The 22,715-nt window shown below is 32.9% G+C and overlaps 1 protein-coding gene and 1 pseudogene across 3 annotated transcripts in view; both read left to right on the top strand.

Moving 5' to 3' along the window:
- LOC125867614 (putative late blight resistance protein homolog R1B-17) overlaps nt 1-22,715 on the top strand; it is a 73,573-nt gene that overhangs the window by 9,629 nt on the left and 41,229 nt on the right. The window contains exon 1 of one of the 3 annotated variants that reach the window (XM_049548169.1): nt 20,027-20,060. The exons of the other annotated variants lie outside the window; for them this stretch is intronic. The gene's annotated coding sequence lies outside the window, so the exon portion shown is untranslated. Of the gene's footprint in view, nt 1-20,026; nt 20,061-22,715 lie in introns of those variants that run through there. 3 annotated transcript variants of the gene reach the window in all.
- LOC125867611 (putative late blight resistance protein homolog R1B-17) overlaps nt 1-22,715 on the top strand; it is a 60,741-nt pseudogene that overhangs the window by 11,053 nt on the left and 26,973 nt on the right.

Raw genomic sequence — 22,715 nt, 5'->3', positions numbered from 1 at the left:
ATTGATTAAACTGATCAATTGTAGCGAGTCAGTTTGCGTTTCAGCTCAGAGCATTAAAGAAGAGGTAGAAAATACTCAAGGAAATGATGAGAGACTCCAACTTCATATCCCCAAGAACTACTAAAGATGGTAAGTGATTTCATTATTGTCAGCTACATTCCTTCGATGGAGAATTACACTGTATGACGAAAGTTGATTCCCCTAGACTTCTTTGTATTTTTGAACCCCTTACACCTTGTTTGAATGGTTGTTAAGTATTGTTTCATAATGTGTCGTATTGTATTGTGTTGTATTGTATGCTATTATCGTAATGAATACAATGTTTGCATGAATTGTATTGTTATTCATCGTTACATAAGATCACACATCAACAATTTAAATGATAAACCTACAAGAAAAGTAGAGTACAGGGTAGAACTACTATGCAAAAAGACAACGGGTTTACATAATAAATAAAGACAAAATGAGAAGAAAATATTAAGGTGACGATGCGATCACACCAAATCGGTTTAACATAAAATGAAACTTTTCGTCGTTACCTAACGACAAATTTAAACAATATGATACAATAAAATTTGTGTAACAATCAAAACAAATAGTATTATATTTTAACTAACAATACATCACAATTAAAACAACGGGTTGAAACCATCCAAAGATTTAGTGAAACTTCTGATTGCGCGAGTGAATATCATTGAAATTTGAATGGCACACACAAGAAGAAAAGGTATTTTTCCCTCCTTTTTGCTACTACATATATTTCCATCTTGATATGAAACACAAAATTATAGCATGTTTAAATAAAACAATTCAATCTATCAATTACAACAAAAAATAAAAAATGCCCCTCAAGAAACTCGAAGTTGGGAGTTGACCGTTCCTTCGGGGACATCCGATAAAATTGGAACGATGTAGAGAAGTGGGGAGTTGAAAGTTTGTTTGTTGGACGGGCTAGGTATTACAAGTGGTGAAATCAGAACTAGAGGTAAATTAAGTATATATATGGTATAAAAATTAAAAGTGGTATTAAGTGTAATTGTTTTAAACTAGAGGTAAATTAAGTATATATGGTAGTAAAGTATGTCTAGTTATACTATATNGCAAATTAGAAAATATACTTTGAGATCAAACTTTTACTATGAGTGTCATCGTTCTTGACCTCTATCACCCTAAAACTAAAAATTTGAATCAACTTTAAAATCAAGTATTCTATTTAATCGGACAAATATATGGGCAAGACATTTTAAAAACTTGAAGACTTCTCATTTTGAAAAAAAAATCCGTTCTACTCCTTCAAAATTGCTATTTTAAGTTCTAACAATGGGGTGTAAGCTTCACTAACCATGTTACGTAGTGCGGAGTCTTCCAATAGCTTTTACTAGAAAACATTTGGTGGCTTTTTTGGTTTAGTAGATTTTCTTCCGAATGATAGATAGAGAAGTTAGGATTCATGTGAATGCATTTTGAATGATCTCCTCGTACACTATATTAGACGTAGAATGATCATCTGCATCTTCAATTGTTGATGGACATATTAATAATTTGACATCTTTTGGAACCGGGATGTCAACAATGGCTTCTGAGACATTTGATATTGTTACATTTCTTCTATCGATTGACACATTTCAAAAAGGACCTTCCAATCATGCTAGCGACATCAACAAAAACACGAAGATAATTAGATACATAAAAGGCAGAATACTTAAAGACCATCCTGAGCTTGACACATTTCATTACCTCTCCTAAACTATCAGTGGTCTTAAAATTAGGTTGTTCAAGAAGTTCATAATTAATTTTATCGAGCTTTCACTATCTATGATCAGAAATGCATCTCTAGCAACCAATGCGATAATATGAACACAAGAAACGACTCTAGGGCATTCTGCTTCAACTAATCATTTAACAGAAGCCTCTCAATTTCATATTAGGTGTGCTTGCTTTTTAGTACGATTTCTACTACTTGAAGTGAAGTTAAAAAGCACATATCCAACACTACAAAGAAGCAAAACAGTATTAGGTACAAAGCAAATTCAGTAAGAACATAAAGAAACTCTGTATGTGAAACAAGGCAAAAATCATTAATCCATCATTTTTATTTATGTATCATAGTTTGTCTTGTCTGGAGGCGGAGTTCAAGAAAATAAGGATGACTTTCAAATTTTATAATTTTAAACTAAATATGTGTGTAATACACCAAAAGTCATATGAACTTTGTGGTCTTAAACATGTCATGTAGAAGAATTTAAGAGTTAGTGAATTAGAAAGAGACATTCTTTTTTAACAAACTAAAAAAGAAAGTAAGACACAAATGTTTAACCTAACGAAGCAATGTGGAAATGCATTCTGAGTATGGTTGCGGCAATATTTGGAGCCTTTTAAACTTACTGCTGAACAAAGTTTTATTTACCTCAGGCAACTGAACATTACTGGTTCAAGAACAATAGTTAGTGAGCTCAATAAAGATGAAGTAACCGAAATAAGAGAGAAATAGCGCAAGAATAGGACTTTGTACGTCAAAAGTTCCTTTTCCATTTCAGAAGTTACAACTCGAGAAATACTTAAAATGTTGAGTGCCTCACAAAAATTTCCTATAAATATGATGAATTTTAGGGATAATTTGCAAAACAGAGGCCACCTCCCAGTTTTTTATTAAAGAAGTCAACATGTATACATGCTATCCACAAACTTATTCTCTCTCGTGCACTTCTCCTACCCTACATTACTGCTCTTCAATTTTAATCATCATTTTAGCCGTATGACCATTAAGAATGACTTCTAAAATATAGAACAGAAATTACAACTTATCTATAAATGCACAATTAAAGAAGGAAAAAATAAGTTGAATAAGGCATACTATCGAACACCCTCAGTAATTTCTTATCACAATTTATTACTATCTCCGTCTCAATTCAAGTGTCTTAGTTTGATTGGACACGGGTATAAGAAATAAAGTGAGATTTTTTTTTAATCTTGTGGTCTTAAATTAAAGATGTATGTTATATTTTCAATCTCATGTGGTCTTAAACTTGTCAGGTTGAGTGTTGGAGTTGAAAATTTTACTAAATATAAAAAGGTACTTTTTTTGGAACAGACAAAAAGAGAAAGTAAGACACTTAAATTAGAACGGAGGAAGTTATAAGTCTCAAGAATATTGAAGAATTTTATCAAGTGTTATCTGGTTTTAAAAAAAATCAAGGTTCTAAGTGAAGTATTGAACAGATAACTGCAGAAATATTAATGCAAGCAAGTAAAGAGTTAAAAAGGCAACATCATTTCTTTTATTCTGGTTCGGTCCAAATGTTAGACTCCCAAGTCCAATTTCAAAACGGACATTTTTTGGACGCTACAGATCAGGCACTTCACCCAAACAATTTGAAAATATTAAGGTATTATCAAATAGGTGAAGTGTCCATTTTGGTTTTTGTCTTTAGGGAGGGTCTCTTTTGATCTATAACATCCAAAAAAATGTCCGTTTTGAGGTCAGACTCCTGCTAGGGAGGTTCAGTTTAGTTGGGAAATAAGTTATCTTGAGATTAATTATTCCAAAATTAGTTATTTCAGAATTATTATTCCACCTTCAATGTAAAATAATACTACAATCTCAAAATAACTAATCCAGCAAGTTATCTCATAATTTTACGCATCATGATGATTTGGTGAGAACACTATAATTAAAAATAATCTTTTAACATGGTCCAATAAAGTAGTGCCACATGTAATTTTATAAAGTCAACCTTGTCAAATACTAGATCTATCTTTCTTCTATACCATCAGTTTTCATTCTTGAAGATTCAAAGTGCACAGAACTTCTTTTCCAATTCTTCCTAAGAGGGAAAGTATAGAGTTAATACAATCATATAGCAATTATTAATCTCTCCAATTGCACTCTAAGGTGAGATTCCTCTTTAGCTTTCTATTTTTTTTTTCTTTTATTTTACTTTCTAATGAGTCAACAAATTTATGTGACACTTTGTTGTTATTTTTTCGGGAATTATGTTGGGCTATTGCCCATGTTCCAGCCAAAGGCCCATGGCCTAATCCTACTTGAAAAAGGATTGGAATTATTCTCTTTATTTGATTTCCAATTCTATTAGGAAAAGGATTGGAATAGTAATCCTATTTGGAGTTGGTTTTGGCTTTGTAAGGAAAAGCACAACTCTATAAATAGAGGATGGTCTTGAGAGAATAATTCAGATTGCTCATTAATATTGTCTTTGAAAGACATTAGGACATAAGAGTAGTTTTTGAGAGAGCTTCCAACAAGAGATAAGAGAGAAGAAAAAAAGGGTTCTTTTGCTGCAATCTTTTATTCCATCCAACAACCTTCAGATCGTGTTTTCCGATTAACTAACAGTTGGATCGGGCTGAAATTTTTACTGAGTGTTCCCAACAAGTGGTATCTGAGCGAGGTTCTCTATATGGAGGGGAATATGAGCAAGATGGTATGTCTAAACGGAAGAAACTACAACATATGGAAAAGCAAGATGAAAGATCTATTGTTCGTGAAGAAGATGCATCTTCCCGTTTTTGCTGCTTATAAACCTGAGACTGTGACCGATGAAAATTGGGATTTCGAGCACCAACAGGTATGTGGATATATAAGACAATGGGTTGAAGATAATGTTCGCAACCATATTGTGAATGAGACACATGCTAGAACATTGTGGGAAAAGTTGGAGACGCTTTACGCTTCCAAAACTAGCAATAACAAGTTGTTCTTGCTAAAGCAATTGATGACCTTTAAATACAAAGAGGGCAGTCCTATTCTTGATCACATAAATGATTTTCAAGGTGTTCTTGATCAGCGATCAAGAATGGGTGTTAATTTTGATGATGAAATACAAGGACTTTGGTTTCTTAATACTCTACCGGATTCTTGGGAAACTCTTTGTGTCTCTTTAACAAATTCTACTCCTGGTGGTAAGGTGACTATGGAATATGCAAAAAGTGGTGTGTTGAATGAAGAAGTTAGAAGAAAATCTCAAGGCACATCCTCACATTCAGATGTTTTGTACACAGAAGATCGAGGGAGAGATAAGACAAGAGATTCGAAGAGTAGAGGTAAAAGTAGAAGCAAGTCAAGATTCAGGAATCCAAATATTATATGCCATCATTGTGGAAAGAAAGGACATATTAGAAGATTTTGCAAACAATTGAAGCAAGATCTTAAAGAAGGGAAGAAGGAAGAAAATAATGAAAACAATGTTGTTGTTGTTGTTCGAGATGACCTTCTTTTTGCTTGTGATAAAGACGTCATCAATTTTGTATCTCAAGATACAAGTTGGATAGTAGATTCTGGAGCTACATCACATGTCACACCGAGAAAAGACTTCTTTTCATCTTATACTTCTGTTAACTCTGAGGTGTTAAAGATGGGTAATGCTGGTGAGGTTAAGGTGTTTGGTGTTGGCACTGTTTGTTTGAAAACCAATATTGGTTCAACGTTAGTCCTTCAGAATGTCAAGCATGCTCCAGACATTCCCTTGAATTTGACCTCTGTGGGACAACTAGATGATGATGGCTATCATAATGACTTGTTCAATGGCCAATGGAAGCTCACCAAAGGCTCATTGATTGTAGCTCGAGGAAGAGAGCATTCAAATTTATACGTGACACAAGGATCGATTCTCGGAGACTCTATAAATTTGGTGGAAAGCGAGACTTTATCAGAATTGTGGCACAAGAGGCTTAGTCATATGAGCGAGAAGGGGATCACATGTTTGGCTAAGAAGAATTTGCTTACTGGTGTAAAACAAGCAAAGGTAAAAAGATGTGTTCATTGCTTAGCTGGGAAACAGAAAAGAGTTTCTTTTCACAGTCATCCTCCTTCAAGAAAGTCTGAGCTACTGAAGCTAGTACACTCTGATTTGTGTGGTCCTTTTAAAGTGAAGTCAAAAAGTGGTGCACTTTACTTTGCAACTTTCATTGATGATCATTCTCGTAAGATTTGGGTATATCCTTTAAAATCCAAAGATCAAGTACTTGATGTGTTTAAGGAGTTTCAAGCTTTATCTAAGAGACAGACGGGAAAGAAATTAAAATGTATTCGCACTGATAATGGTGGTGAGTATATTGGTCCCTTTAATAATTACTGCAAATCGCAAGGAATTCGTCATCAGAAGACTCTTCCAAAGACTCCTCAATTAAATGGCCTGGCAGAAAGGATGAACAGAACTTTAGTTAAGAGAGTTAGATACGTGCTTTCAGAGGCTAAACTTCCAAATTCGTTTTGGGCTGAAGCACTTAACACTGTTGCTTATGTTATCAATTTGTCTCCTGCTGTTGCTTTGGATGGTGATGTTCCAAACAGAGTTTGGTTTGGTAAGGATGTTTCTTATGATCACTTGAAAGTGTTTGGTTGTAAAGCTTGTGTGCATGTTCCAAAAGATGAGAGGGCGAAATTGGATGTTAAAACTAAGCAGTACATCTTCATTGGTTATGGTCAAGATGAGTTTGGATATCGCTTTTATGATCCAATTGATAAGAAGCTCATTAGAAGTCGTGATGCTGTGTTCTTTGAAGATCAAACTATTGAAGATATTGACAAGGTTGAGTAACCAGATTCTCAGATTTATGAGAGCTTAGTTGATGTTGATCCAGTTCCTATTATTGATACATCTTTTGCACATGAAGGAACACTAGATAATGATTAGGGTGTAAAACCTATAGTTGTTCCTATTGGTGATGTTGTGGTTGATCATCAACCAACTAATGCTGAGATGACAAATTTGGATGCTCCAGAAACCTCTTGTAGAAGATCCACTAGAGAGAAGCGAAGCTCAATACGTTATTCTCCTAATGAGTATATCCTTTTGACTGACATGGGAGAACCTGAAGGTTATGATGAAGTCATGCTAGATACTCATAGAGATAGGTGGATAGAAGCCATGGAAGACGAGATGAAGTCACTTCATGAGAATGACACATATGAGTTAGTGGAGTTACCGAAAGGTAAGAAAGCTTTAACAAATAAATGGATCTTCAGATTAAAGCAAGAGCAACATACATCTGCACCTAGATACAAGGCTAGGTTAGTTGTCAAAGGTTTTGGTCAAAGAAAGGGAATTGACTTTGATGAAATTTTCTCTCCTGTTGTGAAATGTCCTCTATTCGTATGGTTCTAGCCTTAGCCGCAAGTCTAGATTTAGAGGTTGAGCAGATGGATGTCAAGACTGCCTTTCTTCATGGTGATTTAGAAAAGGAGATCTACATGGAGCAACCTGATGGCTTCATCGTTAAAGGAAAAGAAAACCATGTTTGCAAATTGAGAAAGAGCTTGTATGGCTTGAAACAAGCTCCAAGGCAGTGGTACTTGAAGTTTGAATCTGTCATTGAAAATCAGGGATACAAGAAAACTTCTTCAGATCATTGTGTATTCTTTCAGAAGTTCTCTGATGATAATTTTATTATCTTACTACTTTATGTGGATGATATGTTGATTGTTGGCAAAAATAAATCTAGAGTTGTAGTCCTTAAGAAAAAGTTAAGCAAATTGTTTGCGATGAAGGACTTGGGGCCAACAAAGAAGATCTTAGGCATACAAATTCATCGAGATAGACACAAGAAGGAGTTATCACTATCCCAAAAGGAGTATATTGAGAAAGTACTCAAGAGGTTCAACATGACAGAGGCAAAAGTGGTTAGTACACCTCTTGCTAAACACTTTAAGTTGAGTACGACCCAAAGTCCATCTACTAATGAAGAGAAGAATGAGATGTCAAGTATTCCATACTCTTTCGCGGTTGGTAGTTTGATGTATGCTATGATTTGCACTAGACCAGATATTGCACATGCTGTTGGTACCGTTAGCAGATTTCTTTCCAGTCCTGGAAAAGAACATTGGGCTGCAGTGAAATGGATACTAAGATATTTGAAGGGTACTTCAGATATGGAGTTGTGCTTTGGTAGTGGCAAGTCTAAACTTGTATGCTACACAGACTCTGATTTGGGAGGAAATCTTGATAATTCAAAATCCACTTCTGGTTATTTGATCACTTTTGGAGGGGGAGCTATTTCTTGGCAATCAAGACTTCAGAAGTGCATAGCTCTATCTACCACAGAAGCTGAATATATTGCCATCACTGAAGGTGCCAAAGAATTGCTTTGGATGAAGGAGTTTATCAAAGATCTTGATTTTGAACAATCAAGGTTTGTCTTATTTTGTGATAATCAAAGTGCTATTTATCTCACCAAGCACTCTACCTTTCATTCTAAGTCCAAGCATATTAGCAGAAAATATCATTGGATTAGAATGGCCCTGGAGGAGAAATTATTTGAGGTTGAGAAGATACACACTGATGACAATCCTTCAGATATGCTTACAAAAGTGGTGATCGTAGACAAGCATGAGTTTTGTAGAAGTGCGGCAGGCATGAAGCCTGTCAAGAGTTCCTCCACTTGAAGTCCATTTGGCCCCTTGGCTGGAGGGGGAGTTTGACAGTTTCTCAAACAAAATCTTCATTACTGTCAAAAAGGTTGCGACTAGAACTACGCCCGCCAAGATGAACACCCATCTTTCTAACCTGGTTCAATCATCGATTATCAAACCACTGAACCTGACTCCATCATTGAATCTGGCTCTGATACCACTTGTTAGGACCGAAAAATAATTAGGTGTCATGTAGAAGCTAGCAAAGCAAACTTCGAAAGACCACGAGTAAGAAGACAAATGAGAAACACACCAAAAGAGACAGATTTAACGTGGTTCAGTCAATCGACCTACTGTTGACACCCAATTTTGGCCCTCCACATTACAGATTAATCAACAAGCTTCTTAAATGCAAAATGATTTGAAATAATTAGTTTTTATAAAGTCCAAAATACTTTTCAAGTTACTTTTAATTAATTTTATAATTTTTATAATTTTTAAGTAATACATATGCTTTATATAATTTTGTATGTAATTAGTATATTTTATAAACATTAGGAACTCGATTTTAACTTTAGTAAGTATTTTATCAAATTAGCTTAGTTTAAATTATGGTTATAATTTTGAATCATTAATTTATAATTAAGTTAATTATTTTATTTCGTTAAAATTAAGAAGCTCATTAATTAATTTATGTTAATTTATTTTATTTCATTTTTAGCCGAATTCACTAAATAACTCGACTTGGCTAAATGGCTATAATTGCAATTCTAGCTACTTTCATTTGTCTTGTCTTCACTCTTTGTAAGACCCATTTTGGGCTTTTCATTTCAAATTTCAGCCCACAACCTTCCTATTCCCAATTCCATTTTTTTTCTCTTATTTCCAGCCCCTCCAGATGACCCGGCCCAATCCCTTCACCAACAAAAGAAACCCAACAATGTTTCTTTCAATACAAAGGTACACAACCAGTAGACGGAAAGTAGCAGCCAGTCCACGGCGTCAATACACAGAAGCAGTTCACGACGTCTATGTACGCGTGACAGCTTTATTCTCGTCGTCTTCTTCTTTTCCCTCGACAAACAGTATGCGTAGTACTGTTCCAGCGCCGATTCCAGCTGCAAATTCGTCCTTGTGGCCTCAAGATCAAGCCGCGTAGCATTCGAAGGACGATGGGCCGATCTTAGCCCTCCATCTCGCCTTCAATCCGTTGAAATTGCAAGAATCATTGGGAATATGCTCTGGTTTTGGATAGAATTTCGTTTGAAATTCAAATTTTGGCCCCTATTCTAGCCGGATTTTACTCTCATCGTTTCCTCCTCAAAATTCGACCCCGAAGCTTCCCTATAAATACCCTTCTTTTCCTCACTGTTCGGGGGAGGTTTTTTGAGACTGGAGAGTACCCCTAAAAGGTTTGGGAAATCTTGGTTCAATAGTTTAATCTTTGTAGCTTTTGTGGTTGTTCGAGTTGGAAGAGGTGGCAGAGTCGTCTTCTCAATTCGTTGTTTCAGTTCGTTGCCTGAAAAGAGGTAATTCTTTCTTAGCTTTGTTTCATTTAATTCCCAGTTCTTCTGTGCTTTCTATTTATTATGTGTTCTTAGCTTTGTTTTAATTTTCATGTGTTAGACTTTGATTTAACATTTTAGTAGCTGATAATGTTTCTCTTATTCTTACTGTTTTGTTATTGTAGTCATAAATTTTCCTAGCTTCTTTGGTGTTCTATTCATGTTGCTCGCCTGATTTGGTCTTGGATATTAATGTTCATCTCGGTCATAGTCCTTACGCTTGTTCCTATAATGATAAACATTCAATTCCGTGTTTGCACAATTGATTCATAGAAATATCAAATATATTATTTCAGGTTCTCTGTTAAGGGTTGTTGCTTCGGAAATTTTATTTATTTTCTAATGTTCTCTTTGGTCTGATGGTTTCATTGTTCATGTTTCTTCATAGTTGATATTTGTTCAAGTTTTAATTTGCTAATAACATGTGTTTTGGTATGATTTCGAGTTCATTTCAGTAGCTGTTTGTGTTAAAATGAATTCCAAATCTTTGAATTTCCTTACTGTTGGTTCAAAAATGTACCTTTATTCAATTTAAAGTTAATCTTGTTCTTGAGGTGTACTGCATTTTTTTTTAGCTTGATGTTCTCTTGAACTCATAGGCTGGTTGAGATTTCCTGAGCTTCAGTTTCTTTCTATGTGTTTTAGTTTAATCCTCTTCTCATCTAAGTTGGGTTATTTTCTTTCCATAAGCATAAGGGATTTGTCTTAGTTTAAATTTAATTCCAGGAGTTGTTTAAATTCTTACCATCTTTAGTTTCTAGTTTCGTAGTTGTCATTGTTGTATTGTTGTTCCTAACATTTGTTTCTCCACAAAGAGTATTGCTTTGATCTTTTTAAAAAAAAATGGAAATAGTTATTGGTTTGTCTCTTCATCGATTTTCTTTTTCTAAGATGTTTTTCCAGGAATCTTGCAACTCCATATGCCTTTATTTTCTTCATGTTTCACTTATGTGTTCTTTGATTAAATGTAGCTTTATAGTTCATTCTCCACTGTTCTGCTTGCTGCCTAGGAATTAGAATTAATTTCTATTTGTTCTTATGGGTAGAAGCTTAAATTCATACCCCCACCTTGCATTTCGATACAACCTAGCTTGTATTGATTTTTTTTGCTATTAATATTAGTGGACTTAACATTAATATCCAAGTGCGATTGACTTAAAATTTAAATAAGGTGCATGTTGAACTCCATGGTTTAGGATAGTCACAACTCACCCTTATTCTCTACTACTTCTTTAGGCTTCGGTAAGTTCAATGGTATGATAAGTTATAATATATCAGTGTTTCTCTTGAATCCTTAGGATTAGTTCTATTTGAGAATTCTGCCTAGTGTTGACATATTTTGCAATAATTATATTCGAAGGCTATGACAATGAGCTTTTAAATTTGTTATCTGCTTATAATGCCTGTTATGGATTCTCATGTTTGTTAAGTTTAATATGAATAGATGTTTTAAATTCTGCACTTTTATAGTCATAATAAGCATCTTAAGTTATTGGCTTGACTTGATATTGTTTCGTATTGGTTCTAATTCTTGTTTCCTCTTTCTTTTTCGCATGAACTCACTCTCATGTTGAGTCCAATTTGGACTCTCACCCCTTGCATACACCCTTTCTTGAGTCAATCCCTATGTCGTCGAATGAAAAGCGATGTTATTGGGTTAAACATCCAAGAAGACAGCAGCAACAGTAGCCTAAAGGGCTAAACGTGCATTTTCTTGGTCTTGAAAGGCCTGAAAATGGCACCAACAGAGGCAAACCAACAGCAGCCCCAAAGGTGCTGAAAATTGGAAGTTTTGGACTTAAAGGTTCAATAAACTAATCAGCAGCAGCAGCAGCTAGAAAGAGCTTAAATGAGGAGCAAAATTGGGTTAAAACCCTTAATCGATGAAGCAGCAGATTTAACATTTCAGCCCCTAAATGGTTGAATAGGGGCTGGAAATTTCAGTTATTTTATTCATTGTTTACTTTATATCCTCATTATTATTTTGTTTATTGTAAGTGCTAACATTTTCTTCTCATATCTAACTTAGATGAATCCTCGGTAGTTCTTTCATGACTTTTCTATTTCGTTATTTATTTACCTTAAGTATTTAAATTTTCAAAATTCATTCTAAGTTAAACAATTTTAAGCTTATTAGAATAACTTAAGAACCTCTCATGTTCTTTCATAGTTATTGAAAAGCTTTGAATCCATTTATGAGTTTGAACTAATTATTTAGTTCAAATTTTTGAATAGGATAAAATTATTAAGTTTCTTAAACTAAATTAGTTGTCATTAAAATTAACTCAGGACTTTGTATGAATGACTTAAGGATTTTATATATCCTTTCGTAGTTGTTAAACAAGGTCCTTTAATCCATGTTTATGAGTTTGAATTAATTGTATGGTTCAAAACATGACTATGGATAAAAGTTTTAAGTTAGGTTTGTTCTTGAGATTTTTAGAATTATCAACAGAGTGTTATCTAAGCTTTTCATAAGATTTTTACAAGTAATTTTAAAAAAATGGCCAAGCTTTTAAATCCGTCGGTCAACCGCGTGTTAGTGGATTCTCTAAGATGCCTAAACCCTTCCTTAGAGAATTATTTGAACTCTTACCCGACTCTGGTTTATCTTAAATGTTTTTCTTTCAAAAAACCTCTTTTAAATGGTTTTTCTTAATTTTTCCTTAAAAAATTAAGTGGCGACTTCCAAATTACTCATTTTTCCAAAACTTAACAAAAATTGCCAAAAGTTGCGAAATTGGTTCCGAAACCTTAGTTTTCGAAATCAGGTCGTAACACCTACGTCCACAAAGGAGATGAGCAATCCACTATAAATATGAGAGTACAAAATATAGAGAGAAACAACCTCAACCAATTCACTCGGAATACATGGGAGGTTCACACAAGTGATAACATATCAAGCTTGTGACCCATAAATTCTCCCCCTAACCAAAACTCTCAAAGCCTTAGGATTACATTGTGAATGCTGATTAAGTTAGAAGGAACAAACCTATATTTATAGAGTGCTAAAACCTTTCCTACAAGAAAAGGACTAGTCAAAATATTAAAACCTTTTCCTAAAAGGAAAACCTATTTATGATAAGAAATTAGGGCAAATAACCCCAACAAATCTCCCCCTTGGCCTGAATTTCTGACAAAATAAATTTGTCCACATTCTTCACATAATCTTTAGGATCTTACATCTCTTCTCCATAATCTCCTCCATCAAATCTACGTCTCGTCACAGAGAACCTCTCTGAAACAGTTTCTCAAACAAAATTTTCATTACTATCAAAAAGGTTGCGACTAGAACTACGCCCGCCAAGATGAACACCCATCTTTCTAACCTGGTTCAATCATTGATTATCGAACCACTGAACATGACTCCATCATTGAATCTGGCTTTGATACCACTTGTTAGGACCGAAAAATAATTAGGTGTCATGCAGAAGCTAGCAAAGCAAACTTCGAAAGATCACGAGTAAGAAGACAAACGAGAAACATACCAAAAGAGACAGATTTAACGTGGTTCGGTCAATCGACCTACGTCCACAAAGGAGATGAGCAATCCACTATAAATATGAGAGTACAAAATATAGAGAGAAACAACCTCAACCAATTCACTCGGAATACATGGGAGGTTCACACAAGTGATAACGTATCAAGCTTGTGACCCATAAATTCTCCCCCTAACCAAAACTCTCAAAGCCCTAGGACTACATTGTGAATGCTGATTAAGTTAAAAGAAACAAACCTATATTTATAGAGTGCTAAAACCTTTCCTACAAGAAAAGGACTAGTCAAAATATTAAAACCTTTTCCTAAAAGGAAAACCTATTTATGGTAAGAAATTAGGGCAAATAACCCCAACAAATTAATATGACTAATCTTTGAATATAAAGTAGATTAGATCAACTCTATATGAGAAGTAGTATAAGTAGTTGCGATTCTTCTCATATCAATATGATCCTTAATATTTTGGTTTGGGTCAATCGAATAGATAGAAGATCTACCGCCTTGGTCAGAGAGAATGCACGAGTTAGAATAGAGTTTTGTGATCTTGGGAAAAGCTAATTTGAATCTCGGAAAAACGAAAAATGTCACTAACATTGGGAAAGGTATTTTTCCCTCTTTGTTGCTACTACACATATTTCCCTCTTGATATGAAACACAAAATTATAGCATGTTTAAATAAAACAATTCAATCTATCAATTACAAAAAAAAAAAAAATGCCCCTCAAGAAACTCGAAGTTGGGAGTTGAGCGTTCCTTCGGGGACATCCGATAAAATTGGAATGATGCAGAGAAGTTAGGAGTTGAACGTTTGTTTGTTGGACGGGCTAGGTATTACAAGTGGTGAAATCAGAACTAGAGGTAAATTAAGTATATATATGGTATAAAAATTAAAAGTGGTATTATGTGTAATTGTTTTAAACTAGAGGTAAATTAAGTATATATGGTAGTGAAGTATGTCTAGTTATACTACATTTTAATATCTATATTTTTTTCATAAAGCGATGGTTTTAGACTAATCGCCAAATTAAACTGTAATTTAACACCAAAAAAATGGATTATTAGCTTAAGGGTTTAAATTTCAGAAGATTTTTTTTTCTCGAACCACAAGACATATAATATAGTGATATTAATCTTTCAACACAATAGGTGTACGCACGAGTTAATATCTCAAAAGGTTACTCAACTTTGAGAAATTATTTAGCAAAGTCATTAAACTTTGTTTTATATCAATAAAATCACTCAACTTAGAACTTTGTATCAATAAAATCACTCAACTAAATTTATTATTAATATTTTTATGTCATATTCATTATTAAAATAGTAATAAACAAATGTTTCAAAATTAATACTTCATTATAATTAATTTAAATAAGTACCCAAAAAGAATAATAATTAATCTAAATAATTTTTATTTATGTAAAAAAAATAATCCTATTATCTATGTAAATCAAATACTGTAATTTTTTATGATTTTTAAGAAGGAAAAATTAGGAGTAGTTAAATTACTAAAAAAATAATTCATCAATGTGCGGACTTTCTGTAATAATCCATTTTTGTTGGATGGATTTGTTGTAATTAGAGTCCGTAACAATAAGTTGGATTACGACTCTGATTTTACGTTTTGTAATGAAAAAGCAAGGGCTTAATTTGTTTTTAATTATTTATTTTTATCTTTAGAAGAAAAATTTAAAAGTGAAATTAGCATGATATAAAAAATAATTTTGCCATGTCAAATTGATTTTAATAATAAATTTAGTTGGAAGATTTTATTGATATAAAAATCTAAGTTGAGTGATTTTATTGATACAAAACAAAATACAGTGATTTTATTACATAATTTTTCAAAGTTAAATGACCTTTTGAGAAATTAACTTGTGTACGTATGATACTCACTTCTATTTTTTAAAATGACAATATATATGAAGAATTAGAAAAAAAATCTTCATAAAAGCTCTTCGGAAAAAGTACGATAAGAATATATTTGAGACCAAAATTCAAAATTTATTCTATTTTTGATGATTAATGGGCATTGTTGGCCTTTTTTTCAACCGAAAAAATGAAAATGAATTCTACGATTCTTCTCCAAGCTATTGATTTTTTATTATTATTTATTATTATTATTATTATTTTATTTATTTATAATTGTTTGTTAATATTATTTTTATTGTTATCATCGACTTATTTTTTACCTAATTGGCTTTCCTTATGCCACCTTTTTTTGGTATCTATAAATGAATTATGGAAGTAATCAGTCACATAAGTTTATTTTTTGGATCAAGAAGACCAAAACACTTGCTAATTTCCAAATTTCTTTATATATAATTAGTTTTTCAACGAAGTGCATTTCAATTTTTTATGTAAATTTGAAAAATGAATGTTGTTTGAATGAGGAAATGGGTGAATTTTTCATAACATATTGACTATTGTTACATAAAATGTAGCTAAAACTTTAAAGAGGAAAAGAGGGGAGCATTAAATATCTCGCGTTAGCATGATTCGAGAAGGGTCACATTAGTTTAGAATATTCCTAAAAATTCGGTGAATATTAGTTTATTTTTTGTCTATCTCACTCTTAGTCAGCACGTCTGAAGTTAAGATTAAAAGACGTATGATAACAAATAATTATATTGAAAATAATATTTTTTTTAAAGTACGGAATGAAAAAAAAAAACATATTTTACAACAATATCAATTAAACAAAACATTACTACATGTTAGGGTCACAACTCTTATCATTCCTATCTACTAGAAAAGTCCTAAAATTAACAATAACATACTCAAAAAATATACTCCCTCCGTTTCACAAAGAGTGACCTGGTTTGACTTGGCACAAAGTTTTAGAAAATAAAGAAGACTTTTGAATCTTGTGGTCCTAAATTAAAGTATGTCAAATGTACTAAATTTTCCTTCAATCTTGTGGCTTTAAACATGTCACGTGGAAAGTTGAAATTAAAATGTTACCAAAAAAAGAAAGAGATGATCTTTTTGAAACAGACTAAAAAGGAAAGGAGATCATTCTTTGTGAAACGGAGGGAGTACCAAAAAGAAAAGGACAACTATGTAATTCTAAGGAAATTGCAAAGGACATTTGGCTTTTGCATTCATGGAAAGGCCATATTTATATTATAATTAATAATTAATAATAACCACCACCTTCTCACCTTCCAAAATTATATCTAGTCTAGGTAATAAATGACACAATACTTGTTTATCTAAAATTTAAATATTCATGTGTACTCTATAAATAAATTATTGTACTATATATATATATATTCCTACATTTTGAGATATGAGGAATAAGTTTTAATGTTAAGAGTAAAATGTGAAAACAAAAATATGTTTTTTAGCCCCCAAGGCCTAGCTCAAGTGGCAAAGGTGGAGGATTTGTGGCTTAGGTCGCAGGTTCAAGCCCCACACCATGCAAAGTGAAGCCCGGTATTTAAGTGGAGAAGGGTAGAGGGGCGGGCCCATTATCCACTGAGTTTAGAAGGCTGTGATTGGTCCAAAGGACGAGTCACAGTCGGATTTCTCGGTTATCAAAAAAAATAAAATATATGTTTTTTTACTTTTGATATAAAAATGACAAGTGAAAATTGTATATTTAGTATAATATTATAGCAAGTAAAATAAATGGAGGGAGTGATAAATTTCATTTAAAGTTTAGATACTCAAATTATTATTTTTTATCAACTAGATACTCAAATTATGGTTGGCTTGAATGAACATCTGAACATATAATATAGTAGTATTTAAAACATTTTTTACTCAATTTTTTGAAAAGTTTATGTGTGCGTTCTCAAACGCTCATTCCGCTTTAGCCTAAAAATTTCTCACATAAAATTAAAAAAACAACACATTTCATGTGATTAATTTATCATTTAATGAACGCTTGAAATCAAGCGCAAAATTTCTTTCAAAAATCTGAATAAAAAATGTTTAATAGAAACACTTTTTCAGGTACATATTCAAGTTTTCAAGTAAAACAAGTCATTATTCAAATGTCTAAATAAGATTTACCAAATAAGTTAAAAATATTATCAATGTGTTCTGTCTAAGCACAATTGGTGCAATTTTTAGTGAGGATTAGTACATTGTATGGTACTATGATATTTCTAAAACTCCAAGGTGTTAGAAAATTTAGAAACATCACATGTGGTTAATTATGATTCGACATTGTATGCCGGTCATGATAGATTTTATACGATAAAAAAAGTTCAATTTTACTCCTATATGATTGAAAATATTTTAAAGTTAACTTTTTAGTCATAGACGGAATCAAAATTGTGAGCTTATAAATTCTATATCCATTATGTGGTGCATGTCCATCTCCAAAAACTCTAACAATGATTTTCTGAATGTAATTTTTTGACGAAAGGAATTTAATTGGACCTTCTTCGAATGGTATAACTTTGACCATTCGACCTCTTGATTGAATGATTGACATATATTAACTATACCAAACACATGAATTGACAAGCTAATAGAGTTACGCAAATCTTCAATCAAATTATGCAACATGGTCTAGCTACATTCTTAATTTGTTCATCATCTTTGCCCCTCTAGAGACCATATGCACACAAATACATACTATCAAAAGAAGTCAAAAAAAAAGAGAAAGTTCGTAGTCAAATTTCAAATTTTCTTTAATTAGTCACTCCCATTCTAGCTATTTGTCTGCATTACACGCCTTGGGATGCGACACTATCTACAGCTCTGCATGAGCGCGAGATACTTCTTGCACTGAATTGCATACCTTATAAATCTAAAGTTCCATTTCCATGACTTCATCATTATCATCTTCTTCTTCTTCCTCCACCTCATCTCCTTCAACATGATAATAAGAATTCTCACTATGTGGTGCATGTCCATCACCAAAAGCTTTAACATGATCTTTAAGTGACCTCTTGCGCTTAAAATCAGAACCACAAATACAAAACCAAAGTTTTCCATAATTTTTCTCATGAGTCCTCCAATCTCCTCTTACAGCAAAATTCTTCCCACGTTTTCTACAATTAAATGGTTTAGCCCCATGTTTTCTTTTATAATGTGTTTGTAGAGTCCTAAAATCTTTCAATGGCTTTGATCTTGGATGATCTATATTGTGATCCATGCCCCCACATATGCATCTAATAATACAAAAAAAAAAGGGTCACGAGTTAATTAATTTAAGGAAAAAAATGTAACATATATAACAAGTTGGACCAAGCAAAATTAAACTTGCCTATTTTTGGTAAGTTGGAAATTTGGGTCACTTGAAACTTGACTAAAAGTACATAGATATGAGACAATAAAAAGACAAAATTCAAGAAGTTCAATGTCATGAACCTACATATGTGGAAATATTATATATGTGGAATTAAATTCAAGAAAATAGTATAAATATTAAGTTATGAACCTACATTTTAAAAAAAAATATAGAAATCTTAAAAATTCTGAATTTGCCTCCACATATAAGAGAAGAGTATGCATGGTTATATATGAGCAATTAGCACACGGAGGCAGAGCCAAAATTTGAGAAAAATACAAAATTTGAAAAGAAACTTATGAGTTTGAACACGTAAACTATACTCTAGCTCTACCCTATTAGCACAAACACATTATATACAAGTGACAACCCTAATATATAGTCACATGTAAATTAAATTGCACCTACAAGATTTTCAACATGAATAAAAGTGTGTATGTATATATATATATATATATATATATATATATATATATATATATATATATATATAGAGAGAGAGAGAGAGAGAGAGAGAGAGAGAGAGAGCGAAAAAAACTAAACCTGCATGTTGTTGAATCTGTTGAAAGTTTTGTTGCAAACAGCACAAGAGAATTGAGTAGGTCCAACAAGAATTTGGGCAGGAGCTGGAATCCAATATTGTCCATTTACTAGTGAAATATTATTATTATTATTACTATTGTGATCCCCTTTGTTTCTATTAGGATTATTGTTGTTGTTTGAACTTATTGTACTTGATGAATCAATATGAAGAGCCACAGTGACACTTTCTTGATTATTATAACTTTGAAATTCATGACAACTAGAAGAAGAAAAATAGTCATGAAAAATTGTACTTTTTTTTTGGCCAGGAGGACCAAGAGATAGGACAGTAGAAAGTTCATCTTCAACTAATTGATCACTAGAAGATAAATATGTGATAGAATTATTATGACTACTTTGCATGGTTAGAAATCTAGTGATCTATGAAATTTGATGGAGGAGGAGGAGACAAAGGCTATATAAATAAACTAAAGTTTTTTTTTAAAGAGTTTATGACTAAAGGGTAATAGTAACAATAGGTAATCTTGGGTTGGGGACTTTATGCTAGGATTTTGTTTCTTTTTAGCTAAGGGGAGTAGGGAGAGGGGGAGGGGGCAAAGATGCTAGGTTTTCTTGTCTGTCTATACTCTACCGACCCAAAATTCATAAACATGTAAACATGATCAACTTGGGTTGGATCTAACTAATATTTGTCCTTTATTGTGGTCCAATAAAGGATTGCCACGTGTGTTTTAAAACTAAAGTTCACCTTTCGATTGCTAGTTATCTACCATCAGTCTTTATTTTTTTTCTAATTATTCCTCTTTGAAGCAATTATTGGTCTCTCTGTTTCCCCTCTAAGGTCAGATTCCTAATTTTCAGTTTTTTTTTTTTTCCTTTTGTTATTTCTCATTTGATTATTTGTCACAATTTTCATGTCTAATTTTACAATATAGTCTACACTCATCAGATCTAGAAATCTCTCATGAATAGTTAAAAAGAAACAAAAAATCAGAAATAAGAAACAAATGTTTTGCATAGTCCTTACTTTTGAATTTTTTTTCCTCAGGAAATAACAAAAAAAGAGAGATAGTAAAATAACTAAAATTTATATATTCACTACTAGAGAAATTTAAAAAATTCCACTGCGAATCAATGGAAAATTTATACTAAAAAACATGATGTTCCCGCTTCATTGCCCTGCATAGTGGGAAATAGATTTTCATTGAAATATTGGGAATAACCATAAACATTGTATTCTTGTTTATTAATTCAAAGGCAGAAGTATTTAAAACACTCTTGAACGTAACTTTGTACAAATTATTAGTTTTGTTCTCTACTTTACTAACTAAACTTAGATACATCCTCAATCTGTCACATGTCATTGCAAGTGGTCTCAAACTCTTATAGGAGCATGTAGCTCTTGTTGAGTTTTAAAAGATGTGAATGGAAAATGAAGAGTTGCGACTTTTATGAAGAGTTGTGACTTTTATGAAAGGTTGTGACATTTCCGAAAGATTGTGACTTTTCCGGTAAGGCACAATAAGAACATTTTCACACTACCCTTTTTTATCTATAAATTGAGGGATTTCCTTTCATTTTAAGAGAACGAATTTTCTTGACTTCTACTACTACTAAATCTAGTAATTCTAAGTGTACTTTAATGCCGTTGAGTGGTTCGCTAACACCGTGGTTTTAAGTATCGATACACCTGTGAGTAAGATCGTTCTATCCTGGGAGGATATATTTCATCAACCTCGGATACTTGACGGAAACAATTTCCTTAAAAGGACACCGTGCATTCAGTGGGCTCAATCTTCTTTTTTGAGAAAAATATTTGGTATATTGTTTCTAATCTGTTTCCGATTCTATTTTCTCCACTAGTTTTAATTTTCTAGTTATTTCTAATTTGATCATTTGTCACAATTTTCATGTCTTGTTTTACTACAGTAATGGAACATATATACTCATATTCACAAGACTTCAGATGTGGCATTGTTAATCATTAGAGTATATTCTTCTTAATGTAGATCGTTAAAGAGGCCAAGCTAATTATATGGAGAATTCTGAAGAGTCTTGCATCGAACCTTATTATCCATCAATTGACGAAGAACTAGTGGGGTTTGATGATGATGCACAAAATATAACGAAGTATTTGGTAAGAAGAGGAAAGTACCTGGACTTTGTCTCGATTGTTGGAATGGCTGGTTTAGGGAAAACAGCTCTGGCTACAAAGATATACAATAGTCGTTCTATTATTGATCATTTTGATGTTCGAGCTTGGTGTTCTATTTCACAAACATATAATAGGAGAGAGTTGGTGCTTCAGATTCTAAAACAACTCACAGATGATCATCATTCTAACTATTTTGACTTGCGAAAGTGTCTATACGGAAAAAGATATCTCATTGTATTAGATAACATATGGGAAGTCCAGGCATGGGAATACATTAGAAGATAAGAATGGAAGTAGAATAATGGTAACAACTAGAAAAGAAGAGGTGGCTATGTATTTTAAGCTATGTAGTGATCCTTATTCACTTCCATTTCTAAAAGATGAAAAGAGTTGGGAACTATTGCAGAAGAAAGTATTTCAACGAGGGAACTCGTGTCCTTTGGAGCTAGTCAATGTAGGACAACTAGTTGCCAAAAAATGTAAAGGAATACCTTCTTTGATTATCATGATTGCTGAAATTCTTTCAAGAGAAAGAGAAGCGTCTTCGTGGCTTAAGGTTGCATATGATATAAGTTCTTATGTTTCCGACGAGGAGATGAGCATGAAGACGATACAATTAAGTTATGACCATTTACCGGACCATTTAAAGCCTTGCCTTCTCTACATGGGATTGTTTCCTAAAGATTATGAAATTCCAGTGTCTGATCTACTCAAGTTGTGGATGGCTGAGGAGTTTGTGCAGAGCATTGACACGTTGAGGCTACAAGAATTATCAGATATTTGCTTGCGTGATCTTGTTGGCAGAAACCTCGTAGTGGTTTCTAAAAAAAGGTCGAATGGTAAAATGAAATGCTGCATAGTTCTTGATCAAGTTTGTGAGTTTTGCTTGAGAAAAATTACAGAAGAAAAGTTCATGCAGCTCATAGTGCCGTATAGTTATCCAGATCAACCCGAAGAACAAAGGTTATGCATGTACATACAAGACCGTACTATGACAAGTGATTTCAAGGAAAGTGATCAGGAGTTCATTGTTCATCCGAAATTCAGTATATTGGACCGTAAGAATCCTTTCCGTTTGCTTAATAACTTAAAACTTGTTCGGGTTCTACATTTATTGGATATCTACTTGGACAATTCTTTGCCTACTGCATTTCAGTCATTGCCTCACTTGAGGTACCTTGCAATTTTTGTTAAAGCATTTGATTACAAATGGGTGTCACACCTACTTCATCTACAAACTTTGCGGGTTCGTTCATCTTATTTAATGATATCCCCTGCTATATGGAAAATGTCAAAGTTGAGGCATGTGGACATAAACGAATTTCCCATTACAATATGGGA

The sequence above is a fragment of the Solanum stenotomum genome, chromosome 6 (genome assembly GCF_019186545.1).
Source record: "Solanum stenotomum isolate F172 chromosome 6, ASM1918654v1, whole genome shotgun sequence".
Classification (NCBI taxonomy): Eukaryota; Viridiplantae; Streptophyta; class Magnoliopsida; order Solanales; family Solanaceae; genus Solanum; species Solanum stenotomum.
This window is presented reverse-complemented; position numbering and strand designations above follow the sequence as displayed.